The sequence below is a fragment of the Triturus cristatus genome, chromosome 3_1, assembly GCF_964204655.1.
Source record: "Triturus cristatus chromosome 3_1, aTriCri1.1, whole genome shotgun sequence".
Lineage (NCBI taxonomy): Eukaryota > Metazoa > Chordata > Amphibia > Caudata > Salamandridae > Triturus > Triturus cristatus.
This window is the reverse complement of record NC_140583.1, coordinates 968,376,643-968,398,113: the sequence shown is the minus strand read 5'-3', so window position 1 is coordinate 968,398,113 and position 21,471 is coordinate 968,376,643.

Below are 21,471 nucleotides of genomic sequence, written 5' to 3'. Positions count from 1 at the left end.
AGAAGGTCAAATGATGGTGAAAAGTCTCTTAATGCATGGATTGACGCTAGGCCTGGGCTAAATTTCCGTTCCGCTCACGGAAAATGCGATAATTTGACATTTTCGCGTTCCGCGGAAAGCGCGAAAATGTCAAAATTTCCGCATTCCGCGGCTTAGCGATAATTTGTTTCTTGCTCGCGCTGTAAAATAATACATTCTCGCACATGATCGCCTTACTTGAATCCCTGCGTTCGCCGACAAGTTTTCCCGATCCGGTCGCGTTCTCCACGAGATGTTGGATTGTTGGTAGCCATTTGCGCTGTCTCGCGACAGTTCGCGCCCGCAGTAATGTCATTGGTCGCGCGATCACGTCTTTCTTCTCGTGATCATGCACCGCGAGAAGAGTGAAAACAAGATGGCCGCGACCGCGAGCAAACGCATGGGTAAGTTGGCGAGCCGCGACCACACAGAAAATACCGCGAACGGGCGGGAAAAAAACTTCTGCATCTTCGCGATATTTCCGCGTGTTTGCGGAGATTTTTAACATTTTCGCGATAATTTGCGAAATCCCTCTCGCAAATTCCGCCCACCCCTAATTGACGCCCACTTGGGCATGATACAGTGATGTTTTAATATATTTTTAAATATATTTATTATATAATTTATATATTTATTATATTTAACAAATTTGGTAATTTTAACAAAATCATGGTCATATTTGAAATCACATTAGTAGCACGATGGTCATGTTTAAAAGTATGGGTTTGCTCACTTGAGCTAAATCATGAAAATATATTGTTGTTGAAATGTCAGTGAAATCCAATAGAGTTTTGACAAGGACCAACAATAGCATTGTAATAGTGTTATTGTTGAAGCGTCAATAAAGCATGCTAGAGTTTGATAAAGCAGCGCACAGGAGACAACTGTAGAAAACAGTGATTTTAATGATGCTGATTTTCTTTTACAAATGTTATTTCATTATCAATGTCAATACTATGAATTATGAATGCAAAATGGATGCTTTTCATTGATAATTTGAAATGTCAAGTTAACGTCATGTAGAAACTACGAGTCTGTTTTTCACTTTAGTCACGTTTGTAGTTTTATGATATGCACGTAACGCACTTTAAAAAATGGCCGCATTTTTAACTTCATTACCAGTGAGCAAGACTGTTTACAGTCGAAACGCGTTTGGTGGCGGCAGAAAATAAAATTAAAAAATCGCACATGGCGTCGTTATTCTTTTTGAATAATTAAATAGGACTCGGCTCGAGGAGTCCAAACGACGACGCAACTCTCGGTCAGGAGGGGCAAGGAATACTCGAGGGAAATGAGAGAATATATATATATATATATATATATATAAATAGAGGTTTTGCCATAACCAGCTGACTGCCTACGAGGTCGCCGAGCGGATACCGCCACGGGCTCGTGGTGAGTGACGGCGGGGTCCCCTGGGGCACTACGTGTAGTCCGGAAAAGGAGACAGGCTCAGCCCCTCGGAAACCAACCAACCAAGGAGCAAGACGAGACGACACGATCCGGCTGTAGTGTGAGGCAAGAGAAGGTGCTCCCTCGTATGACTGTGTGGCCGCTCGGCGGAGCGGGCACCTAACGGAGGTTAACGGAGGTTGCATCGAAAGAAGTCCGCTTCCACACGCCAGTAAGAGGAACTGTGTGTCACTGATATTTGAGTTTCCGAGTCGGAGGTATACCCGCATTGGGGGAAGCAGACGCGGGAGATTAGGTCTTTCTCTCGCATGCGTGATAAAGCCCCCACTGTGTAGTGAACAGTTTGCTTTAAACCCGTAATTTAAGATGTCGGCTGACGCGCGCAGAGCCCGAGAGCTTGCTGCCGATGAAATATTCTCTGATGCCTTAGAAGGGGAGGCAATCCAACGAACAGAGGTACAGAAGGAGAATAGCAATGAGCCAACTGCGCTGAGAGAGCAATTTAAATTATTGGAACAATTAAAGTGGCGAGAAACAGCGAAATGGTGGGAGGCTCGCTCCCTAAAGAGATATCTGGACGTTGGCAGGATTCCAAGGGGGCTACGCATCATGGTAGCCCCAAGTTATGAGACGCCCAATTCCCTGATGATGGTTGAATGGGGTGAATGTAACCTGGAATCCTTGAGGCGTTTAGTTCAAATCCTCGTCAAATATGCAGAAATTGATGGGGCGGAACTGATAATAAAAATAGATGCCCAAGAATCGTACATTAAACAACAAGGCAATGACCCCCAACAAGAAAGCAAGTGGAGGGAAGAAATGAACAACAGGCTTGACAAAGAGGAGGAAAAAATAAAAGCGCGAAAAATGTGGAAATTTAAACGAGATCGTGACGATTATGCCAACGGCCAGATCTTTACTTTTTCATGATGTTATGACTCACTGAGAGTTGCGATTGCCAATAAAAGACATGATGTGGGAAAAGGGAAGCAAAAAGAACAAATAGAGCTTTCCTCACCGTATAGCTCGGCGTTGGAGAGTGAATCCGATAATGAAGGTGTGAGGAACGCCATGGGTATTAAGCTGACGGCGGGGGAAGAGCTGGACATTTTAAAACAGGGGAGAAGGGAGACATTGAGGCCAAGACTACAAAGCACAACGGCACCACAAAATGCCAAAGGAGATGGGCCAGGCACCGGGCGAATAAACAGCGGCGAGCCAAAGAAGCTAGGCCGCGGACGTGCCCGGAGATATTAGAAAAGGAGATCAGGGAATACAAAGCCCACGAGGTCAGAACTATTATTAATCTAGGGCAAACTGAACTGACCAAAGCAGAAAATCAATTACTAAGTCTGGGCTTAAGCTTTTGCCCTGAATCTAATTTTAAATACACTCAAACAAGAGCGGATGTGTATTTATTTATTAGAAAATTGAAACTCAAAAAATTCCATATGTTAAAACCATCAAAGGAAACAGATAATGGAATGCAGAGTACAACCAATCCCACTGGTCTCCAAGTCTCTGACTTGGCCTTATTCTCGGATATACACCATCTAGCAACAGCAGGGGAAAGTGTGGAAACAGGTGAACTGTCCCCGTTGGTGAATCAAACTAAACCTCATACACCCTTCAAGCCAAAATCTAAATTCATTCCTATTTCCACCCATGATGGCTTAGACACCTTCAGTGAGCATGTGGCAGTTCAACTAATGTAATTAACACATGCTAGCAATACAGTAAGAAAAAGAAAGTACTACCATCAACAAGGAAAATTCACGCAGTTGATCTCCAAACTACAGAAGGCGGACCTAGTTATCCGTAATTCAGACAAAGGGGGGAACATAGTTCTTTGGCCGACAGTAGAGTATCTCAAGGAAGCCTACAGGCAGTTGGATGATGTAGTATGTTACAGCAAGAGTACGCCACTTAAATATAAAAATGCCCAAGAAACACTGGCTAAGGATTTATTGGCATGGAAAAACCTGGGTCTTTTAAGTTGGGAAGAATTCAAGTTTATCAAAAAAGAACATCCATTAGTAACATACATCTACTTCATCCCCAAAGTGCATAAAAACTTGACGGACCCCCCGGGACGACCGATTATTGCTGCCTGTGATGGCCCCCTTGAGAACTTACCACGGTATATTGACTATTTTCTGCAAGATCACATGAAAAAGGTAAACTCATATATCCAGGATACAGAAGATTTCCTCAAAAAAATAAACAACCTGAGATGGAAAGAAGGCTACCTGTTAGTAACATTGGACGTATGTTCCCTCTATACCGGTATCAAACACAAGGATGGACTAAGAGCAGTGGAATTTTACTTGAGTACAAGACAAATGGAATATGCTGACCACACAAGAATGTTATTGAACATGCTATCCTTTTGCTTAGAAAACAATTTCTTTTTGTTTAATGGACAATTTTATCAACAAATACGAGGAGTAGCAATGGGGGCCAGCTTCTCCCCCAGCTATGCCTGTCTATTCATGGGCTGGTGGGAGGAGCTGGTGGTCAGACACCAATACAAAAATGTCTTTGCTCAAAATGTGATCTCATGGTTCCACTTTATTGATGATCTTTTTATCATTTGGTAAGGTTCAAAGGACAGTGTAATTAACTTTGTCAAGGATATCAACTGCAATGATCTTAATCTTTCTTTTACCTCTAATATCAGTGATGACTCAGTGACATTTTTAGATGTACAGGTTTTAGTATCCAATAATATTTTAACTACTACCCTTTTTAGAAAACCTACGGCTGGCAATACACTTCTTCATGCCTCCAGCTCACCCCCCCCCCCCCATTTAATAAGAAGTATACCCTATGGGGAGATGCTCCGCATCCATCGTATCTGCAGTAATCCTGAGGATGCGGAACATAAACTAAGAGGGTATAGTTATGAGGTATTGGAAGCCGCCAAGAAAAAGGCCCAATTAAAACCCAGGGAAGAACTTCTAGAATACAGAAAAAGAGAGGTTTCTGACCCCAATAATGAACCTGTGCGTCTTATTTTAACATATTCCAAACAAGAAAAAGAATTGAGGAGCATCATGAGAAAGAGCTGGCATCTAATTCGTGAAGATCCAGTGATTGGTTGCCTTATGCCCTTAAATCCTCCAATCAGCTTCCGTAAGTCCAGAAGCATGGGGAATATGTTAACTGACAAAAGCCAAGAGAGTTTTAAAAAACAGGCTACCTACAAGAAAAGGTTTTTTTAAATGCTCATCCTGCAAGGCCTGCCAGTTTGGTACAAACACTAAAACATACTGCACGGCTTTTTCAGAAATTCCAAGAGAAATTAAGCAACACCTGACGTGCAAATTAGATTTTTGTGTCTATGTGCTACAATGTGATTGTCCCTTAAAATACATAGGCAGCACCAAACTGGCAGTCCACAAGCGAATCTTGCAGCATATTAGAGCTATTGTTAACATGGACCAGAATTACCCTGTAGCCAGACATTTTGAAAAAGTGCACGAAAGTAACCCCAAATGTCTTAGGTACTTTGCAATTGAATCAGTTCCCCAGAAACGAAGGGGTGGCAATAGAGAGGCCACCCTACGTCGCCTGGAAACACAGTATATATTAGAGTTCGATTCCAAATGGCCGGGGGGTCTCAATGCAACAGAAGACCTTTACACTTTTTTATGAGTCTAAACATTGTGTCTGGCAACAATATATTGATACAGGGTGCTTTTCTCTCCCTGGGAATGTCACGTATCCATCTAAAGGTTCTTGGGCTTGCTTTTTATGAACATATATATTTTTAATGATTGGTTTTTAAGATGCTGCAGGGTAGGTTTTTATTTACCAGGTGTCTTTTTTATTGATCATTTTAAATATGTCACACGCCATCCTTTAGTTCATTATCTTACTGTTGCACTTTGAAATCTCATGTCAATTTGTTTACTGCGCTTTATCTGTCTATGTCTCCTACCTCATTTCGCAAAATTTGCACCCCTAAGCATCAGTCACTTTATGTCCTTATAACACTATTGCACTTATGCACTTTATTTGATTAACTTGAAGTTAAACAAAGTGTTGGACTATTGTGGGAATGTATATAAATTAATTTTTTGTCTTTTTTATTCTTTAACACGGTTAAGTAAGTACTATATTAGTAATCATATGTCATGGAAAAAATTCTCTATTGTCATCAATTACCAACTGGGGGAAATGTTTAGAAAAAATTGAATTCTACAAATAGTGGCATTTAAGCCTTTGAATTTCATTTCCAAGTGTACCTTCTTGGTAATTGTTTTTGCATTGGCAATGAATGATTATGTAAAAAATGACGAGATAAATAGTAACTCTTCCATGTTTACTACAAATGTAATTAGCACTAGCACTTTAAATTGAGGGTCTGTCAATGCGTGTGGTCAGGTGATCAAGGCCGCTTGGACGGCCGAAACGCGTCTGGACATTGAAATTGGGAAATAAATAAAAGCAAACTGTTCTGGTATAACAGTGGTCTGTGCACGTGATTTTCCTTCAGGAAAAAGAATTGCGAGTTGCTTCGTATATATATATATATATATATATATATATATATATATATATATATATATATATCCTTAACATCAGTGCTGGCCGCACCGAAAATCGCCTTTTCCCCGCCTCTCGCAATGGCGGTCCGTGGTGAGGAAGCGAACCTCAATGAATGCACTCAAGCTGAATTCTTCGTGGAACGAATAACAAGGACAGCAACCACGGACTCGTTAGATTTAAATGTGCTTATTTATTTTGCAACGGATGGCCCACTCTACGCGTTTCGGGATTGACTCCCTTGTTCACGAGTGTGGTGATACAAAATAAAGTGTTGTTTAAATAAAAAACATGTGATTACAAAAATGACATCCACATAGAAAACGGACTCAACGTTTGGGAGTTGCTTCACTCCAATTTAAATTTAACGCAGCAAATCCGCCATCTTTAAATGGATGTGTTGAATACTGCACATGTTATACAATTGTCTTAGTACAGCTTGGAATTATAGAGAAAAGGCCATTGTCTCTTCATTCTGTCTCAACCTATAAGACGAATTTTTAAGTTTTTTATGAATTCATTATTCTAAAGGTGTCTATTTCTGTGGTACAGTGTATGTTGTATTGATAAAATGACAATGTAATTGTATGGTAACCATATTTTTTCTTTTTGTTTCCATAGAGATCTGATCTAACATGAATGAAATGCAATTAAGCCAAAGTATCTCTGGATAGTTCCACTTAAGAAGATAAGAGTAACACTTATGGTATGACTGTTCCATATTAACAAGTCTAATGTGAAAATACCGCCTAGACCCACTTGGGTTCAATAGCAAGCACTATTTTGTGTTCCGTGATTCCACTTGGCAAATATGACTTCATTAGATGCTGTTTTAGATATCACCAGAGATTGAGATAAATACCGCCTTGACCCACTTGGGTTCAATAGCAAGCACTATTTTGTGTTTAAGATATCACCAGAGACTGAGATATCATTTTGAGTAGCAATCTAGCGGAGTATTAACACTGAATGAAATGATTTGCTTCGCTGTTATTTTTGTATTAATAGTCGCATTCAAACAGTGGGATGTTTTGAACAGTCTGTTTTTACCTTGTAACTCGAACCATTTAAAGATAGCGGATGTGTTAAATTTAAATTGGAGTGAAGCAACTCCCAAACGTTGAGTCTGTTTTCTATGTGGATGTCATTTTTGTAATCACATGTTTTTTATTTAAACAACACTTTATTTTGTATCACCACACTCGTGAACAATGGAGTCAATCCCGAAACGCGTAGAGTGGGCCATCCGTTGCAAAATAAATAAGCGCATTTAAATCTAAAGAGTCCATGGTTGCTGTCCTTGTTTTTCGTTCCACGAAGAATTCAGCTTGAGTGCATATATATATATATATATATATATATATATATATATATATATATATATATATATATATATATATATATATATATATTCACTGAAAAAACCATAGGTTTCACACACGTTATAGTTAGGAATTAGCATTTAAAAAACCTTGCAAATTCACTGAAAAAACCATAGGTTTCACACATGTTATACTTAGCTGGAGATTTTACTCATAAAAAACCAATGAAATTCCCCCGTTATAGTTAGTGCAGGCAACTATAACTCACGCGACCGCAATCCTCTGCTGATGCCAATACTGTATTTAGACACTTATTTGCCCATGTCTTCTTCCATTAAATTTTAGCTATACATATATTACAAATATTTTTTTTTCATAAAGACACATATGTCATCAGCAGAGGATTGCGGTCGCGTGAGTTATAGTTGCCTGCACTAACTATAACGGGGGAATTTCATTGGTTTTTTATGAGTAAAATCTCCAGCTAAGTATAACATGTGTGAAACCTATGGTTTTTTCAGTGAATTTGCAAGGTTTTTTAAATGCTAATTCCTAACTATAACGTGTGTGAAACCTATGGTTTTTTCAGTGAATTTGTACGGTTTTTTAAATGCTAAGTTACTTTACGCCGTTCGTGGCGTGCGCGCCCACTTAACGCAGTTCGTTCCGTGCGCGCACAGTGCGCTTCGCGCACCGTGCGCGTACAGTGAGCACGCGGTGCGCTTCGCGCACCGCGCGCCCACTTTACGCAGTTAGTGCCGTGCACGCACGGTGGGCACGCGGTGCGCTATGCGCACCGCGTGCCCACGTTACGCTGGATGGGCAATGTACGCATGATGCGCTTCGCGCACCGTCCGCTCACGGAGAACATATTATGCCCTTCGTTATGAAACGTAATCTATTAAATGTTCTAGTAAATGATATTCGATGCACAAATGGTGCCCTGCGGGCACAATTTGCACATGGGGGTGGGAAAGTGTGGATACTGTTTTTTTTTTAAATTAATTTTTACCGTACGCGTACGGTAAGCGTAATCGGCGGTTTTTCGAAAAAAAATTAAATTGAATTTTTTGCTTGGGGGGTTCTTTTGGGACACCTTGATCAAGTCTAGGTGGTTGAGAGCTGTGTAACCTGCCCCTTTGCATGTTTTCACCCTTTGTTTTTCCTCCCCCCCTCAGAGTGCGAGAGAGAAAATGACGGCCGCCGCTTCCTGGTTTCGACCGATTCGAATGTTTACTAAGATCTAACAGCCAATCAGAATCGCGCTCGCGCACGGCACCGTACGCGTACGGTAAGCTTACCGTAAGCGCACGGTAAGCGCACCGTAAGCTGCCACAGATATATATAGTGATTTAAATGCTATTTTCTCAGGAACTACTGAACAGATTTACACCAGACCTACAAAAGGCACTTCCTTGACCTGTACACTACCTCTCTGCCGAATTTCAAGTAACTCTGTTCAGCCGTTCGGGCTGTAGCTGTGTCTAAAGGTCCTATGGAAAAATGCATGGGAAAAACGCGTTTTGGGACCCCCCTTTTTTCTCAGCCCCCGCTTGACGAATCCCCCCGAGACTTTCAGGGTAGGAGCGGAGCGTAGCGCCCCATTAGTTTTGAAAATTTTGCGAGGATTCGTTGACCGGCGGCAAAGTTATTCCAAATAGAATGTTGCGGTTTTCCTATGGAAACAGGGTCCTAACTATAACTACCTACTGGCGACCGCCAGTAGGTAATATATATATATATATATATATATATGTCAACAACCGCAATAACAGCGCTGACGCGCTGTGAACAGCCTTTCCCTTACTCACTTGTGATGGTGGTCCACGGTGAGGTGGCAATCCTCTACGTATAAACACAAGGCTGTATCATTCCTTTCCTGAAAAAACAGCGACCACGGATAACTTTCTGCTTCCCAGACAATCTTTAATTAATCAAAGCCCCAGTATATATATATATTACCTATTGGCAGTCGCCAGTAGATAGTTATAGTTAGGACCTATTTTCCATAGGAAATCAGCAACATTCTATTTGGAATAACTTTGGCGCCCATTGACGAATCTTCGCAAAATTTTCTAAACTTTTGGCCATCTCTGGTCCGCTCCTATCCTGAAAGTCTCGTGGTGATTCGTCTAGCGGGGGCTGAGAAAAATGGGGGGTCCCAAAACGTGTTTTCCCCATGCAATTTCCCATAGGACCTTTAGCCGCAGCTACAGCCCGAACTGCTGAACGGAATTACAGCAAATTTGGCAGAAAGGTAGACCTTGGTTCAGAGTCGTGCCTTTTGCTTAAATGGTGTAAATCCATTTAGTAGTTCCTGAGAAAATCAAAATCGCATATATATCTGGGCGGAGCCTAACCACACATCTCATCGTGAGATCTGATTGGTTATCAGTACTTCATCCAAGAAGTGTTGGCAGCCATCTTGGGACCAATATACATGATAGACCCTCATTAAAAAGCATTGCAGTTAATAGAAGGTTTGAAGACTTTAGTTACATTATAAATCATTTGTTGATGATACCATACTCATTTTAGGAATTGTGGTATGTTCTAAGGTGATTTTACCATGTGAAAAAGCCTTCTGCTGTGATATCATGAATCATGTTTGAGAGAAAACTATTTTCTCATGCTTTTCCCACAGAGGTTTGGAAGGTGATCCATAAGCTAAACTGAGAGCATATTTTCTGTAAATCCACATTATCTTTCTCAGTTATGTGAGAATGAAGTCTGACATTCTCAGTAAAACATGTACATCCAACAAAGGCAGAGACGGTCAGTTGATTCCTCTGTGTTCTACTGCAGCTTCCCAGAGTGTTCTAAAGAACAACTAGCGCTCTTAAAGTCCTACTGATGACAAATGTATTCCACACCTGAAGCCATCTTGATTGGAATAAAGTGGTAACTCTTAAAACATATAATTTAAAAAGGAACAAAATGAGGGGGTTCATTTTGCCATAGAAAGTATGATTAGTGCTGCAGAAAGAAAATTTAGGGCACATTTTAAGTGACTTCTCAAATCCTCTTCTATTTCATTAAAGAATTCTGGCATGCAGACTGAAACATGCACTTTAAATACCAGCAGCAGACTTCCCTGGTGAGCAGTAGCTTTACTACAGTGATCTAATGAGCAACTAGAGTGCTAACATTCAGAATTTGTGGCAAATGTGTGACACACCTGAATGCCTTCTTGATGGAACCAAAGTACAAAACTGAAAGTATTTCCTACTGAGGAGACTGCAGTAAATGAGGAAATTAGGAAACTTCATAACAAATAAGTCTCACAAGATGGCCACCCGAGACAAAAGAGCCCAAATGTAGCCCAAATATCACCCAGATGTAGCCCAAGTATAGTCCAGTGACAGAATGTCCCAAAGTGTTCTTAAGAACAAATAGAGCGCTTACTGTCTTACTTATGACAAAAGTATGGCACACCTGAAGCCATCTTGATTGGAATAAACTGGTAACACTTAAAACATTTAATCTAAAAAGGAACACAATGAGGGGGTTCATTTTACTATAGAAATTATGATTAGTGCTGAAGAAAGAAAAATTAGGGCACATTTTGAGTGACTTCTCAAATCCTCTTCTATTTCATTAAAAGATTTTGACATACAGACTGAAACATGCCCTTTTAATACCAGCAGCAGACTTCTGTGGTGAGCAGTAGCTTTACTACAGTGATCTAATGAGCAACTAGAGTGCTAACATTCAGAATTTATGGCAAATGTGTGACATATCTGAATACCTTCTTGATGGAATCAAAGTAAAAAACTGAAAGCATTTCCTACTGAGGAGACTGCAGTAAATGAGGAAATTAGGAAACTTCATATCAAATAAATCTCCCAAGATGGCCATCAGAGTCAAAAGAGCCCAAATGCAGCACAAATATCACCCAGATGTAGCCCTCATGTAGCACAATGACAGAAGTGGGCAAAACACTTATTTTTTGTGTTTGTGCAGTTTTATATAGTGCAGACGTGTCAAGTATTGGAGAGCTTTACATGAGCATTGGTTACATCACACAAGATCAAATACATTTTGGATGTAGACATGGGGAGGTTAAGTGATTTGACCAGAATCACAGAATGTTGAGCTGAATCAGAAACTCCAACCTGGTTCCTCAGTTGCAAAGTCTGCAGCTCTGGACGTAACACCACATCCTCTCCCCTAAGTGCAACATTTAATCAAGTGGTCAACTGGATAAAAAAACATAAAGATAACAAATAATTTAAAGTGCTTTGTCACTATTTGAAAACTCAGAAAATATGTCCTCATTTTAGTTTTTTAGAGCACTAACCATAATTTTGATGCAAATAAGACCCTCTCATATTTGTAATTTCTAAAGGAAATGCTCTAGGTATTACAGTTTTGATTACATCAAGATGACATCAGGCGTTCCACACTTTTATAATAAATATAGAATGTTAGCAATCTAGTTGTTCATTAGGATACTGTTGAGAGGCAGAGGCCAGGGGCACGTACTCTGAAAATTGAAGGCAGGTAGGAGGGTGCAGAGGCAACAATTTGACCACACTGGGCAGGCAGGAAGGGCAGTGGCAGCACAACAGACTATGAAGGGCAGTGGAAAGGGGGGCAGGGGCAACAAACCAACAACACAGGACTGGCAAGAGAGGCTGTGGCAATATAATAGACCATTGTGGGCAGAAGGAAAAGGCAGTGGTAGTACAACCATACATGCCAACAGAACCGATTCAGCCAGGAAACGTCCAATGTTTTTAAGCTCAAATGGGCTTTATTTGATCTGTCTCCTGTCTACAATCTCCTCTTTTTCAATTTAACTCAAAGGGGAAATTCAATACCCCAGTTTTTTTTCAAAATCTCCCTCTTACCAAGTTCAAAATGTTCGCAAGTATGGTACAGTGGATCATGGAAGGCAGGAGGAATTGGGGTAGGGACATGGACTCGGATAACAGAGGACAGGAGGGACATGGAGAGGTGCACCAAACTGACCCTACAGGGCAGGCATCAGGGTTTGCAGCAGCACAATACACCACACAGGGCATGCGGGATGGGAGTGCAGAACAACCATCCATAGAAAGCAATAGGGAGGGGACAGGACCATGCACATGGACAACAGAGAACAGAGGGGAAAGAGGCAATGGTAGCTAGCTGACCATAATTAACAGACAGGAGAGAAAGCTGCAGCATAACAGACCATAAAGGGCAGGAGGGACGGATCAGGGGCATTACAATGGAACAGACAAGCCAGGAGGGAGGGAATAGGGGTCTGCACATGGAAACAGAGGGCTGGGGCAAGGGGGCAGGGCAGGAGCAGCAAGATGACCATGGAGGTCAGGCAGGATGGGCACTAGTAACAAGACACACCATGGAGAGCAACAGTGAGACTATGATGACATACATACAGACCATGGAAGGAAGGTGGGAGGGGGTCAGGTGCAGCTAGCTGACCACACAGGGAAGGTGGGATTGGCCGTCGCAGCACAGAAGACCATGCATGGCAAGCGGGAGGGTTAGTGGAAGCACAATGGCTATGATGGGTAAGAAGGAGGGTGCAGGGGCATGCACAAAGAACCATGGAGGATAGAAGGGAGGGTCAGGACCTGGGCACAGACAAGAGTTCAGGGGAAGGGGCCTCACAACAGACCGCGCTGGGCAGGCAGGAGGAGCAGTTGCAGCACAACAGACCATGGAGGGCAGAAGGGTGTGGCAGTAAAATGGACCGTGGAGGACAGGAGGAAGGGGATAGGGGCATGGCATGTGAACAGGCAGGGTGGAGGTGGCAGGGTCAGGTTACAGTCATCTGACAATGCTAGGCAGGTGGGAGGGGAGTGGCAGCTCAACAGAACACTCAGAGCAGATAGGAGTGGCAGGTCCATGGAACATGGTGGGCAAAAAGGATGGAGCAGGGGCATGCACAAAGACATCGGAGGGCAAGGGGAAGGAGAATAGGGGCAGCAAGCTAAGCACAGAGGCTAAGCAGGAGGTCAATAATGGGGCATAGAATTGGGCAATGGAGGGCAGGAGGAGTGGACTGGTACATCATGCTAAATGGAGGACAGTGGCAGCACATCAGACCATGCATGGCAGGAGGGAGGAGGCTAGTCCATGGATTCAGACAACAGAGGATAGGGAGGGGGTGGATGGGGCAGCAAGCTAACTCTTCAGAGAAGGTGGGTATTAGAAACTTTATTGTTTTTTAAATGTGTGTCTGTGTGAACTACTTAAAATATGAACAAGTATGCAGCATAATCTCACTTTTATTCAGGAAGAAGAGGACGTTTGTGACTGTGACTCCGGGCTCACTTGGCAGAAACACCCCCTGACCCTCCACCTTCCATCGCAAAATGTAATGCCCTTGAAAAGGGTAGGTGAACGCAGTGTTATATAGAACATAGTCCTGAGAGCACTATTGAAAATGAAAACTAGATATAGTGTATGGTATAAACTATGCACCAAAAAGTGTGATATAAGATGAACCGGGGCGTGAAATAGAATATGCAATACATTGTGCGTAATGACAGATTCATTGGAGAGCGCGAGATAGCACAGGCACTAGCGCGTGCTATGGGATATGTGCCTTGAAGTGTAATATGCACAGGGCAGTGTTGTGTAACCTAACTAGTCTCTAAAGTTGTAATATAAAATATGTGCTGGGGAGTGTAACGTTGCATATACACTGTGACAAAGATATGGATGCCAGATTGTAATATGTATGGCATAGCACTGTGCGTTATAACTAGGGCTCCCGGTTTTATGGTATTTATTTTTTTCACATTTCCGTCTGTATTTATCCATATTTATTTTTTGGTCAATTTACCTGTATTTATCCACATTTATTTTTGACAGAAGAAAAAAACCCGCTAAAGCTAGTATTTTTCCACGTTTATTTAAGTTGACATGCACACTTGCACTAGGTTGTTATAGCAGTTTTTTTTAATTGGAGCCTATGCTAAGTGCACTTTACTTATTGGGAGCAAATTTCTTCCCTGTCCTCTAAGAAAAGGTGCGTGAATTCGTGATTTGGATTAGGTCTCATTTGCGCAGCTGTCTTGCAAAATGTCAACGCATTACTACCTCTTTTACTCACATTTAATCAGCCATCAGAGAGTGTCTGCTCGAAGAATATCAGATCATTCTTAGTGTGCACTAGAAGACGACCTACCCCATGAGGCATTGTAAATCGCCAAAATATCTAAAGAATCCTGCATCTTCATCTGTACAGAATAGTGCTTTGATATGGACACTATGGAGAAAATGTAAGTGCAACAGTCATTTCTGTTCTCGTTTTGATTTTTAAGTAGCACTTAAATAAATATTAAATAGAAAAATGAAGTCATGCTAACTGACTTGCTCACCTCTCACTCAGCCTCACTGCCCAACAGTGTGCATAGTCTATGAGATGCAGCTAAGCTTTATGGTAATAGTTGTAGGAGGCATTTCTGCCCCTGTGCCCTGCCACATCAACCTCCCTCACCCTCCCATATAACAACAAGCATTTGCAATGCAATAGGTCCCGCATTTACGTGAGTTTAAGTTATTGGCATTGTAAATGACAATGCCTTTTATTTCTGTTTTAAAAACTAAAACAAAAATAAAAGGCTTTGTTATTTGCAATGTCAATAGCTCAAACTTGCGTAAATGCGAGACCTATTGCATTGCAAATGCTTGTTTTTCATTACATTGTAACTGGTGCTGATGTAAAGTGTGCCAATACCTTCGGCTCAAGTTCACGCTATATAAAATTGAAAATAAAAATAAATAAATAAACCACTTCTGACAGATATCATTACTGATAGAAAGGTAAGTATGAAAACTAATGTTACTCACTTTAAAAGAGATTTGCACTACTTTTGAGAAACACACACTATCATCATTTAAGAGAGCACTAGCCTCAACGTGCAACGATTGAACACCATGTTTTGACACCTACTGGCACGCTATTGGACCGCCACATTTAGTATCAAATACTAAATAAGGTGCATTAATCAGAGTTTAGACCCGAGTCAGGAGGGAGAGTCCCGATTTATTTAGTAAAAAAAGCCCTTTATTTTGGTTGTCTCCTGCCTGACATTGCCTCGATTTCAATTGAGGTCAATAACGAAAATACATGAACCCAATTTTTATTTTTTTATTTTAAATCCCCCACTTTCATCTTCTATCCATATTGTTGGCATGTACGCAGGAATTCGGGGCACAGCTGTAGCAGACACAAAACGTTCCTTACACACTCTGAAGTTCAGTGTACAGAAGCAGCGCTGTTCTTGCCGCTTGTGGGAAGAATAGGAAATAGACTGTTGGTAATTGCTTTGCTGCCATCAGTTTTAGCTGGAGGTGTGGGGGTTTCCATTGTGGACAGGCGCTTGCATATGAAAGGAGGCAGTGCGGGGCAGAGGATGGAATCTATTGCCTTTTCAAAATCTACTTTTTTTCAGAATTGAAGCTTCCTGAGCGAGGAAATGAACACCCTTGAAATAACTCGGCCCCCAGGTAACGAGATGTATTGATAGCAAGCAAACACGCCTCTGGCGCAATGCCATCTTTATCAGTGCTATGTGCATGCACGTCAAGCAGCTACCAAACTTTTCATTGAAGTGCGTCATTAGTACACACATAAGCTGTAAAGCGCCGACTTAATACTGTGAAGCCTCGTTTAATATGGAAGACCCTTTGAAATAGGCTGCTTGTATTGCTATTGCAGAAACTCTGATATCCATGGGCCGGTCAGTCTAAGTTGTGCTTGAAGGGCATTCTATAGACAAGAGTGAAAGCATTCACCCAATTATTATTATTATTTTTTTTAATTCCCCACTTTCATCTTCTATCTATATTGTTGGCATGTACGCAGGAATTCGGGGCACAGTTGTAACAGACACAAAACGTTCCTTGCATACTCTTTAGTTCAGTGCACAGAAGCAGCGCTGTTCTTGCCGCTTGTGGAAAGATTAATTGCTTTGCTGCCATCAGGTTTAGTTGGAGGTGTGGGGGTTTCCATTGTGGACAGGCGCTTGCATATGAAAGGAGGCAGTGGGGGGCAGAGGATGGACATCGGCTGCTTGCACTGCTTCAATTATCTTGCGTGAACTACCGCTGTGAGAGGTGTCTCTGCAGACAGGGCGGTCCCAGTTCTCCCGTCTCTGGAGCAGTTTCAGGGCAGCAGTTCCCATTTCTTTTGGCCGCCCCTGTGCACCTCTGACTCGGATTTTACGGAGGAGCACAGAGGCAGGAGGATAATTTGTTTTGTTAGTATTTTCCCGCTTTTAAATATAAATACAGACAAAAACAAAAAAGTTTTCCGTCTGTATTTATATGTAAAAATCCGTTTAAATGGAAAACCGGGAGCCTTAGTTATAACATAGGCATCGAGGAAGGCACGTTAGATGGAGCAATATAACCCGTGCGAAGGCAAGTGTGCCATGACATATTCACGGGGTGGTGTTACAGTGCACATGAGCTAGAGAGTGTCATAGCATACGCACTAGCTGGTGGAATACAACACAGAGGTGTGTGGCACTCGGCGGGCACTGGTGGGTGTAACACAGCATTGGGCTCAGCCAGGAGCGTGCTGTGACTCTCAAGTGAGGTTTGTCTCCTTTCCAGAGTATAATAAAAAGTATTACACACCCGGCAGTGAATGTGTGTTTTATTAACCGTGAGGGGGGTTTCTTGTATAGTTTTGGTCGAATGTTTGTCGAATCCCCTTTGAATGGCTTGGTGTGCGTGTGTATTAAATGTGCCCGTCAATAGCTACCCATGTTTGTATAAATAAACGACAAGGGTGTCTACTTGGAGAGTACCCACCAGCGGGGGCGCCGGGATTAGGCACGGTAGGACATCAGACACGTCAGAGCTTCACTAGCGGTGTAAATACATTCCACGTGGATTCATTGTATGCATAGTCGCCTTTTAATGAATATCACGCAAATCGTCATAGTGATAAGTACATACGGTTTGCCAAGCATGTCCTAGGTGTTTCTATAAATATATATTTTTTTAAAAATAATAAAAAACAAATGCCGGCCCTGGGGGATGGGGTCCCCGGGGCCATAAGTGGCCTGCGGAGGGGGTAACGCAGCCCCCCTCCTGAAGATTTTTTTTTTAAAAAAGGCCATGCCCTGGGGGATTGGGGTCCCCGGGGCCGATTAAGGCCTTGGGAGGGGGGCCACGCGGCCTCCTTCCAAATTTTTATTTTTCAAAAACAAATATTAGGGGGCAGGCCCTGGGGGATGGGGTCCCCAGGGCCAGTAAATTAGAAAAAGAGGGGGGGCCACAAAGCCCTCCTTCTTAAAAAAATAAAATAAAGAAAAGACCGGCATCACGCCGGAGGCCACGACCCCTCCTTGCAGCACTCTGCAAACGCGCCCTCTGGCCAGTTGTAAGTTGGGGAATTAATTCCCCTTCAATACTGAGGGTCCCTGAGGGCCAACTAGCCCAACAGGTATCTCCAGTATGCGCCAGGAAGCTGCGTTGCAGACAGGTGTTCTGAGGCCACGCCCCTTTTTACACCTCTCTGCAATGCAGCTCTGTGGCGCTTACTGGAGGTACCTAGTGGGCTAGTTTGACCCTAGGGACCCTTAGGATTCAAGGGGACTTAATCTCTCAACTTAGAACGGCCACAGGGTGCGTTTAAACAGTGGTGAAGGGAGGGGACGGGGCCTGAGGTGACGTGTGCAAACACGCCCTGTGGCACGTTTTAAGTTGGGGAAATAATTCCCTTTCAATCCTGAGGGTCCCTGGGGGCCAACTAGCCCACCAGGTGCTTCCAGTAAGCGCCACAGCTCTGCGTTGCAGAGAGGTGGTGCAGGCCATGCCCCTTTTTACACCTCTCTGCAATGGCGCTTACTGGACGTACCTAGTGGGCTATTTTGCCCCTAAGGACCCTCAGGATTCAAGGGGACTTAATCTCCCAAATTAAAACGGCCACAGGGCGTGTTTACACAGTGGGGAAGGGAGGGGACGGGGCCTGAGGTGACGTGTGCAAACACGCCCTGCGGCGTGTTTTAAGTTGGGGAAATAATTCCCCTTCAATCCTGAGGGCCCCCGGGGGCTAACTAGCCCACCAGGTGCTTCCAGTAAGCGCCACTGAGCTGCGTTGCAGAGAGGTGGTCCAGGTCATGCCACTTTTTACACCTCTCTGCAACGCAGCTCTGTGGCGGTTACTGGAGGTACCTAGTGGGCTAGTTGGACCCTAGGGACCCTCAGGATTCAAATGAACTTAATCTCCCAACTAAAAACGGCCACAGGGTGTGTTTACACAGTGGTGAAGGGAGGGGACGGGGCCTGAGTTAACGTGTGCAAACACGCCCTGTGGCACGTTTTAAGTTGGGGAAATAATTCACCTTCAATCCTGAGGGACCCTGGGGGCCAACTAGCCTACCAGGTGCCTCCTGTAAGCGCCACTGTGCTGCGTTGCAGAGAGGTGGTCTAGGCCGTGCCCCTTTTTACATCTCTCTGCAATGCAACTCTCTGGCGCTTACTGGAGGTACCTAGTGGTCTAGTTGGACCCTAGGGACCCTCAGGATTCAAGGGGACTTAATCTCCCAACTTAAAATGGCTACAGGGCGTGTTTACACAGTGGGGAAGGGAGGGGACGGGGCCTGAGGTGACGTGTGCAAACACGCCCTGTTGCTCATTTTAAGAGGTAGTTTTAATCCCCCTGCCCTATTATATACTAGGGGCTTACAGAGGAGGTCATCCTAATCACAGGGGGACCCCAAAGCATAGTGTTCCCTAGTGTATGTAGGTGTTTTCACTGTATTCTGAGTGTCTTTTAACATAGCATTGGCTGTAGGACTGGTTAGTCAGACTCAGTTACCACCAGTATCCGTCTGAAAAAGTTGAGGGTACAGGATGATTTTGCAACAAGGCTTCATTCTGCTCTTCTGTTTGTTCTTTCTGCACGTTATCCTTCTTCCTGCACTTTTCTTCGTCTTTGGGGACTTCTGTTGCTTCTTTCTGCATTTCTTTTCTTTTCTTTCTGTGCTTTTTTTCTTCTTTCTTCACATGTCCTATCTCTGTAGGCATAGTTAGAAATTAGCATTTAAAAAACCTTTGAAATTCACTGAAAAAACCATAGGTTTCAGGCACGTTATAGTTAGGAATTAGCATTTAAAAAACCTTAGAAATTCACTGAAAAAACCATAGGTTTTAGGGGCGTTATAGTTAGCTGGACTTTTCTCTTGTACCTAACCATTGAAATTCCCCCGTTATTGTTAGTTCAGCTAACTATAACTCACGCGCCCGCAATGCACTGCTGATGACGTCACATATTAAATCACTCATGACATGGTCCGTGACATCACTGATGACATCACTCATGACATCACTGGTGACATTTCAAATGACATCACTGATGACATCATCCTTGTGATAGAGTAGCAGACCTCCTCTCAACCTAATATAACCTTTGATACACACATTCAAAAATAGAAACTAACATTTTCAAAACAATGGACATACCAATACCAGTTACAACAACCTATTCAGTAATTCTAAGATCCACATACACATCCACTCATTCACCAACAGTCCTATACAGTCACTCATACATGTACTCACTCATCATATGTACTCATACACCTATACATCCTGTTACAGAACGCCACTCATCCATAGAGTTACTTACACACATAGTCACTCATGCTAATAAAGAATCAAACATCCACTTACTTGCATATACAGTTATACACACACCACCACACTTACTTCTACAGAAACTTACACATACTTAGTCTTTTAAACAATCACTTATAGAAACACATACTTATTCATACAGGAACTCTTCCAATCTCTCACTCTCACATATACTCACTTATATACACCAATAGTCACATATACTAGTTTAAAACATATGTAGTTACTCATAAAGACACTATTGAGACAGTCATTCACTCACTAACACACCCATGCACACACTCATCCACCCATACAGTCCTGCACACATGCTGTCTTCAACACATACAAACAGTGAGTCAGTCATTCATGCACCTATGCACTACATAATACCCCCACCGAACCATACAGACACTCAGACACTCATACTGATACTCACAAAAACAACTAATAACCTATATAGACTCATGTAGCTACTCACCAACCCATGCAGCCACTTATACACAAAGTGAGAGACTGATACAGATATTTACATATTTAAATATTACTCACTAAGCCATGTATTCACTAAGATACACTTAATCAGTCATACAATCAATTTTTCAAAAACAAATCATCCATTTAGACACATATACCTATTTATTCTTCCATCGACCTTGAGATACACATATATGAAACATATTTAATTTTCAGAAAAACACACATTCACTGGATGATGTCATCAGTGATGTCATTTGAGATATCATCAGTGATGTCACTGACCATGTCATGAGTGATGTAATATGTGACGTCATCAGCAGTGAATTGCGGGCGCGCGAGTTATAGTTAGCTGAACTAACTATAACGGGGGAATTCAAATGGTTTTGTACGAGTGAAAAGTCCAGCTAACTCTAACGCCCCTGAAACTTATGGTTTTATCAGTGAATTTCTAAGGTTTTTTAAATGCTAATTCCGAACTATAACGTGCCTGAAACCTATGGTTTTTTCATATATATATATAATGCAAAATAGAAACAGAGAACTCTGGGTAGTTCTCAAGTTTAGGTGGAAAGCAGCTCCTGTATAGTGCACTCTCAACACCAGCGACACTCTAGATCTGCTCACCTCAAATGTCTGCTTTTCTATCAAAGTCTTTAAGCGTAGGATTAGCATTGTGCTAGTCCTATGCTTAAAGACTTTGCTGTAGAAATGGCAAAAGACTTTGTCCGTTTCTATCTCGGCGTGGATAATACTGTGCTAATCCTACACTTAAAGACTTTGATAGAAAAGCAGACATTTGAAGTGAGCAGATCTAGAGTGTCGCTGGTGTTGAGAGTGCTCTATACAGGAGCTGCTTTCCACCTAAATTTGAGAACTACCCAGACTTCTCTGCTTCTCTTTTGCATAATTTATTCGTCACTCTATGCCTGAAAGGGTATTTTTTGACTTATACTGGGTGCTCCCTGGTGTCTGGACAAAGCTATACTTCTCTGAAGAGCTCTAATTAGAGCGAAACTCTGTGTCAGGGGTTGCTTTTACTCATTTCAGGTTGGTTTGGGTGGTATTTTACCAATTCAAAGCTGCTGTAATACTG